This window comes from Balaenoptera ricei, chromosome 11 (assembly GCF_028023285.1).
Source record: "Balaenoptera ricei isolate mBalRic1 chromosome 11, mBalRic1.hap2, whole genome shotgun sequence".
NCBI classification, from domain to species: Eukaryota; Metazoa; Chordata; class Mammalia; order Artiodactyla; family Balaenopteridae; genus Balaenoptera; species Balaenoptera ricei.
This window is the reverse complement of record NC_082649.1, coordinates 26025241-26032761: the sequence shown is the minus strand read 5'-3', so window position 1 is coordinate 26032761 and position 7521 is coordinate 26025241.

Genomic DNA, 7521 nt, shown 5'->3' with positions numbered 1-7521 from the left:
TGTCTCAATTAGTCCATCAAAGGGCTTAAAGGGAACATTCCAGTGTCTGCTTTGGAAAAAAACAAAAAGAAAAAGGCTTGCTTCACCCTGAATCGTTGCAAAAATGATACCTTCCAGCCCTAGCCTTTTATGGAACGAAGGAGGGCACTGGGGGAGGTAATTCAAGAGGCAGCTCACAGGGAAGAAGGAAGGGGGTTCAGCAGTTGCTGCTCAAAAGAACTAAGGTTTTTATATGTAACCTAAGTTTCCACTGGACCCCTTCATACATTGGAATGTGGTGACAAATGGGATGTCATTAACCCAAATGTTGTGGTACTTGCCCTTACCCACGTGCTCAGCAGAACTTTAACTTCCTACAACTCACCCCAGTTACAACAAAATTTCTGAGACTCCTCAGGGAGGGTTTCATTTATCACAAATGAGTGCACAACCTACCTAAGGTCTCTGCTAGTACTACTGACATTTCTTTGGGTACTAGAGACCAGAATATGGATGCCATTCTGCTTTGTATAGAGTATAATTAAATGTGCCCTCTGACTGCACCATTCTCCAAATATAATTTTTATCCGTCTTACACACATTAATTATTAATAAAATAAAAACATACATAGATAGAAATGTAGCTTATTTATACCCATGTGATGTTTCCCAGATGGAATTATGGATATGTGAAACTCTCACTCCATTACTTAAAGAAAAAGTCTAATTCAAAACAGTGAAATCCAATCTGATGTTTTGAATAAAGTAGTTTCCACTGTGATTGAAAAGTGTAAAAGGCAGTCACCTGGACTGTCCCTCTAGATGTCTGTTTGCATGCTTCTGTGCCCTTAGACACAAAAATAGACAGATTAATGACACTGAATAAGTTCACTTTGGTTGATTGGTTTGACTATAAAGACTGATTTTGCCAATCAAGTTATAATGGAAGACACCCCTGCAAATTGAATGAACTAAATCTATGGTTCCAAATTTTTGATGAATATATATTTAAAGTACATAGTAAGATTTTCAAAGAGTTTTTCAAAAATATATTGACAAGGGTGCATCGAAGTTAACAATATTTAGATTTTTCTAACACTTTGGATTATAGTAAACAGGGTGCCTCCATGTGAAAGAGTGACTGCTACAATTAACAGTTCAATGAGCCATGGTAATGCCTTCTTGGTATTCTTCCCAGAAATTAAAAACATAATATGTCAGGGTCTGTGAAGGATCTGGGATTTTACTCTACTGAAAAGCTAATAAACTAGTCTGTTAAGGTCCCATGGATGCTGGCAAAAGACATGAAATTCATGGGTCAGAGACTGTGACCTTCATTGCTTTAGGCACAGCAAGAAGCATAAGCATAATGTTGGTTTGCATTGGTTTCCTATGTGCTCCAAGTCCCATGGGGGCAATGCAAGTAGATGGATGGTCTTGGATGCTGTGTACACTGTGGGTTTGTATCACCCTGAGCTGGGGGATTTGACACTTTTATAGCAAACAGAAGCAAGCTTGCTCTTTGGGTGGAGATCTTACCTCATCTCAAGGTTGCTCACTACCCTGAGAAATGGTTTGCATAAAAAGCAGCCAGAGCCTTGCATTCTTGGCACACTAGGCAAGAATGTGCAGAGACACTCATGGCCTCTCCCAACAAAATACTCTCATAACCGAGTAACAGGCTCTCCTGCAAGTCATGAAGTTCCAATTTCGTAGCTTTCAACAAAATTGAAAGAAAACCTCAACAAGCTGTGAATGATGGATCATTAATAATAATTTTGACAATGGGATACTATACAACTTCTGGCATAAAACTCAGATGTGTATCAAAGAATTTTGAGAAATCGCCACCATAAAATTCCTTCCATTCCCATCTTCTTATTTATGTGAACAAATGCTCTCAGTGTCCATATTTATAAATGGAAAAAAAAAGAGTTGATGCTAAACCTCCACCCTAACAATTAGTAATATCCATCCATGGATGTATGAAACGAAGGAAAAAATTTAAGAGCCCTATCAATTTCATGAGAAATATATTTCCAATAAATATTAATTTTTACATTTAGTAATTATTATTTGCAATATATTTATGGTATTTTGAGTAACTCTGTACTAGTAATAATTGTAATGACAATTCAGTCCAAAAGAAAAATTATAATCTTTGCTCTGTAAGTCACAGGAAATTAAAACAATTTTTATTTTAATTTTTAATTAGAAAGTTCTTAAATTTAATTTCAATCTTTGTATATTCATTCATTGTAGTAAAATCTGACAGGGTACTTTCAAACATAATGCCCTCATTAGGATAACATTTTAAAAGAGAGTAATACAAGTTCCAGAAAAAAAAAAAAAGAACATTACAAAATTCCAACTGTTTAGAAAAGCTTGTTTTCATATTCCTTTAAAGAAAGATGACAAATGTTAAATTGCTATGGTTTAGGTTTCACGGGATGCAAAAGAATGATATAATATTTGAGCTTAAAATGTCAATATTTATAACATACCAGAAATTGTCTTTCCAATAACTAGAATTTTAAACTCTAAATATAATTTTTAATATGTTAGAGAATATGTCCATTTTCAAAATTAAGTGGAGCACAGAAAAAAAAGCCATAAGCTACCTTTTTTAAAATAATAATCTGAATGCAGAAAGCCGTGACAGGATACAAAAGACAAGACAACCCCTGCCATTGAAGAGTTTAGCATCTATTGGGGGGTAAAGGTAGTTTTGTGAGGATTAAATTAAAAAACATGTGTGAAAGCATGGAGCTGTCCCAGGCCAGGGGCCTGATAAAACTTAGTTTCCCTTACATTTAACTAATCTTTTTTTTCCTGCATTGAAATCAAGTCCTCTTGTTACAGAACAGGAAAAAAAAATCACATGACTGGTAATCAACTTTCATTTAATATTTCTTCAGAAAGAGAGTTCAATCACATTTCTAGTTTCTTTTAAATTCTGACCAAGCCTCAAATGTAAATTTAAAAAAGAACAAAGCACAAGGAAGGAGGGACGGAGGGAGAAAGAGAGAAAGAAGAAGGAGAAGGAGGAGGAGAAGGTGAAGAAGAAGGAGAAAAAGAAGAAAAAGCAGCAGAAGAAGGAGGAGAAGGAGAAGGAGGAGGAGAAAAAGAAGCAGAAGAAGAAGAAGAGGAGGAGGAGGAGGGGGAGGGGAGGGGGAGGGGAGGGGGAGGGGAGGGAGGAGGAGGGGGAAGAGGAAGAGGAGGAGGAGAAGAGGAGGAAGGGAAGGGAAGGGGAGAAAAAAGAAAATAAAAGGAAAGAGGAGAGAAGAAAAGGAAACAAAAGAAAAGGAAGGAGGGAGGGAGGATGGGAGGAAGAAAGGAAGGAAAGCTTTTAAACACTGCATGGACTGTCTTCCCAAACCAAGCAACTGGGATAAACTTCTGTGTTGACTTAAGCACACATTTAACCAAATGAATTTTTCATTGTTCCCACCTGTTTCCTGAATAGCTTCAACTGTTCTGCCTTTGACCTGCTTTGGCCTGATCCTGTAAGGAATCTACACTCTTGGAATACCCACCGCGGGGCTCCCCCTCCACAGAGCTGGCCTGAGCAGCAGCTGGGAAAACTTCTAGGGAGCAGCTGGTGTCCAAGACCTCACACTGCTGCCATCACCCAGAATGAAGTGTCATTTTCTGCAATAACGGTATTTTGGGGACACATTTCATTAAAATAACACTGCACATTTATGTCATATTATTCAGTTGACAGATAACTCTCACAGTCATGATCTCATTTGGTCTCCCTTGGCCTTCAGCACAAGCTTGGCTGACTCTGTAACATTAGGAATCTGGGCCTGGGTTCTGACCCCAGCTCTGACAATTATTCCATGAATGACATTGGCGGGGGGGGGGGGGGGGGCGGAAATCAATTTAAACTCTTAGGACTCCATTTCCTTACTACGAAATGAGAAGTCTGGACTAGGTGATCTCCCCTTAAAATGAACATCTATGGGCAGATGCCCCAAAGCAAACTTCCCCCAGTCAACTCCATCCACTGCTGAATGAAATTCAAACTGGTCCCTCCTTTCATTGCACTGCGTACTGTTTACCCACTCAAATACGACTAAAACAAACTAAGATCCCCTTCGGGATATCTTACAGCAAATAAGCTACCTCATTTAATCCTCCCAGTAAGGGAGGTAGTTCACTTATTACCACTAGTTTGCAGATGAGGAAGCTGAGGTGAGAATCAGTGATTTCTGGCAATCACACAGAAGGTAGCAAAGTCCTACCTTCCAGTTCTGAAGAAACCAAACCATCTTGGAAACGAGAAAGTTAGCAGAACTTTTTGCTCACGCTACCATAAGGTGTGTCCAGCTCCACCACGCTGGTAACTGTCAACCGTCTGGTTGAAACCATGATAAGAAACCAGAGCACGTGATATGTGATCTCTGATTCATGCAAGCCAGCACATGGGGCCATAAATGCCTCTAAGTGAAATTTGACAGTCTGAGCACATTTTCAAGTGACTAATTCCTCAAGGGCAGAAATGGTGCCTAAATTGAAACCTTCACCCCAAGTGGCTCTGCCCTGTGTGTGCCCTGCACAGCCTTGTTGATTTGTTTCTCCCGTATCAGGGTGGGTCTCTGCTTGACAACTGGGGTCCACATTTAGCCAAGCAGCTGCCCATTGGCGTCTAAAGCCTCCGATTCATAGTTCTGGCAGCATCTCAAAGGATTTATTCTTATCATCCCATGATTTCATTATTATTATTATCGCCCTTATGAAATGCCATAGCTGAGCCCACTACAAAGCGTGAAGCCCATGTTTAACATGGAACGGTCTGTTCTCTGCATTCCCCCTACCAGTGAGGGATTTTCCCCCCGTTTCTGCTCACTGCTGGAGGGCTGTAAGAAGTGGCCTGCAGCCATGAAGACGTCAGCCCGAGGAGTCCCTCCACCACCACTGCTCTGTCCCAGGGTCGCCTTGGTGGGGAAAAGGCCTTTCAAGGGGCTCTTACCAACAGAAGCCAATATACAATGTGATACAAAGAGCACAGAGCTGATCCAGGGATGCCAGTTTTGTGAATGAGGGCAAGTCTCTTTGCCAACCTGGGCCTTGGATTTCTCATATTTTCTTTTTTTTTTTTTTTCTTTTTTTATAAATTGAAGTATAGTTAATTTACAATGTTATGTTAATTTCAAGTATACAGCAAAGTGATTCGGATATATATATACACACATATACATGTATATATTCTTTTTCAGATTCTCTTGCAACATAGGTTATCACAAGATATTGAGTACAGTCCCCTGTGCTATAGGATTCCTCGTATATTAAATGAGGTAACCAAGTGAGATTATTTTGAAGATTAATCTTGAGGATAATTTTGCTCAGACCAGCTCTAGTTTTACACTTTTCCTGGATTCTGGAGATTTCCATGAGGAAGAGCACCTCACCGGCAAAGATCTCAGAAAAAGAGCCTCCCCACTCCTCACTCCCGTTAAAAACCAACCTGGTTTATATGACTGAATCACTGGCTGTACACCAGAAACTAACACAACACTGTATATCAACTATACTCCAATAAAAATAAATAAATAAATTTTAAAAACCAACCTGGTTTAAACGAGACTTTAGGGAAAACAAAAGTAGCTCTTTATCAGGGAAATCAGAATTCTTCACCTAAAATGTGCTATGGTTAAATAAATAAATAAATATAAATAAACAAACAAATAAATAAATACATAAATTTATCAGGAGTCCAAAGATTTGGATTTCAGGCCAGCTTTTTCAGTAACTGGCCAGGTAGCCCTCAGCAAGGCCCCTCTTTTGTTTTTTTTTAATTAATTAATTTATGGCTGTGTTGGGTCTTCGTTTCTGTGCGAGGGCTTTCTCTAGTTGTGGCAAGCGGGGGCCACTCTTCATCGCGTTGCGCGGGCCTCTCACTGTCGTGGCCTCTCTTGTTGCGGAGCACAGGCTCCAGACGCGCAGGCTCAGTAATTGTGGCTCACGGGCCCAGTTGCTCCGCGGCATGTGGGATCTTCCTAGACCAGGGCTCGAACCCATGTCCCCTGCATTGACAGGCGGATTCTTAACCACTGCACCACCAGGGAAGCCCAAGGCCCCTCTTTGCTCTGTACCTCTGATGGCTCATCCTCCAAGTTCAAATATCTATACTTCTCTGACTTACCTACTCCAAATAGTCTTTGAGGCCCACAAGAAAATGTGGCTTGAAAATAGGAAGTATAACCCTCTATCCAGATAAGTCATGAAATTAAGGTCACTTCCCTCCTTTGACCCTAGATAAATCTCAGAAGAGCTAAAAGATTGATGCAATGTTAAAAAGATGCTTACCTCCCATCAGTAGGGTGGCTGGTGGGTTTATATTTTGTTGTAGAGTTTTAGCAAACCTCTTTATCCAGTTAGATTTACAAACATTCTTAGGAGCCCACTGTATGCCTTACATTGTGCTGGAGAGGAGAAGAAATCAAAATAAGAATAAACTTGACCTTGAGGAGTTTACAGCCTTGTAAATTCAAGACTTGCACACATACAAAAAAAAAAAATTGTGAAACAAATTTTAAAACAGTATAATGACACATCAAACTGTATGTAGGCCTATAACAAATGCATAGTCCAGCCAAATTGGGATCTGAGCCTTCAGCAAGGGGAAAGATTGGTGTTAACTAGAGTTTGGGGCAGGCTCGTGAAGGAGACAGAACTGGAGACAGACTGGAAATGAGTGAGAGAGCAGTTTTCTACATTTATAACAGTAGACCTTCAATACCAAATGCCAGAATTAAATAAGAAACAGAATTTTAATATTTATGGTTTGGAGAGAAATGTTTATTTCTCTCTATATTCAATAGCAACAGATTTCAGACCATGGTTTTTCAGATGTTGATTCTCAAAGAATCCATATATATTTAAGTTGTAGAAATCATAACACTATAGCAATTATTCTTTTTTGCTTTTAAAATTAAGGTACCTATAAGGTGTGGGCTAAGGGAACTTTTTTAAAAATTGAGATCTCCTACTATGAGTGTATTTGTTCTGTGTCCAAGGCTGCCCCCAGGCTGACCCCTTACAAAGCACTGGATCTGGCCACTGGTTAGTTAGGACTTTCTGAGCACAGTCTGTACATTCCTGCTTCCATGCCTTTGCTCAAGCGCTTGCCCATCTGGGAAAGCCCTTCCCTCACCTCTCCAGGTATGTCAGCCCTCCCTACCTTCAGGACCCAGGTGAAACCCAACATCCTCCAGGAAGTGTTCACAACCTTGTCCCTCATTCATCAATCCCTGTTTCTGAATGCCGATAGCACTTATTTTCTGTACTATCAGTTTGCAATTATCATATTCTTTTCTGTGTGTGTATATTTTTCCAGATACAGGTCCTATCCCCAAAAGAACCTTAGGTCTCTCAAGTCAGGAAACATAGACACTTGTTTGTAATACCAGTGCTTTCTACTGAATATGTTACACCATAATTCGGCAAGCACTACTACTGTGTATAGATGAATGAGCGTCTCGTCAAGTCCCCAGCTAGCCACATTTTCCCTAAGCCCACTACTAGCACCCTCCC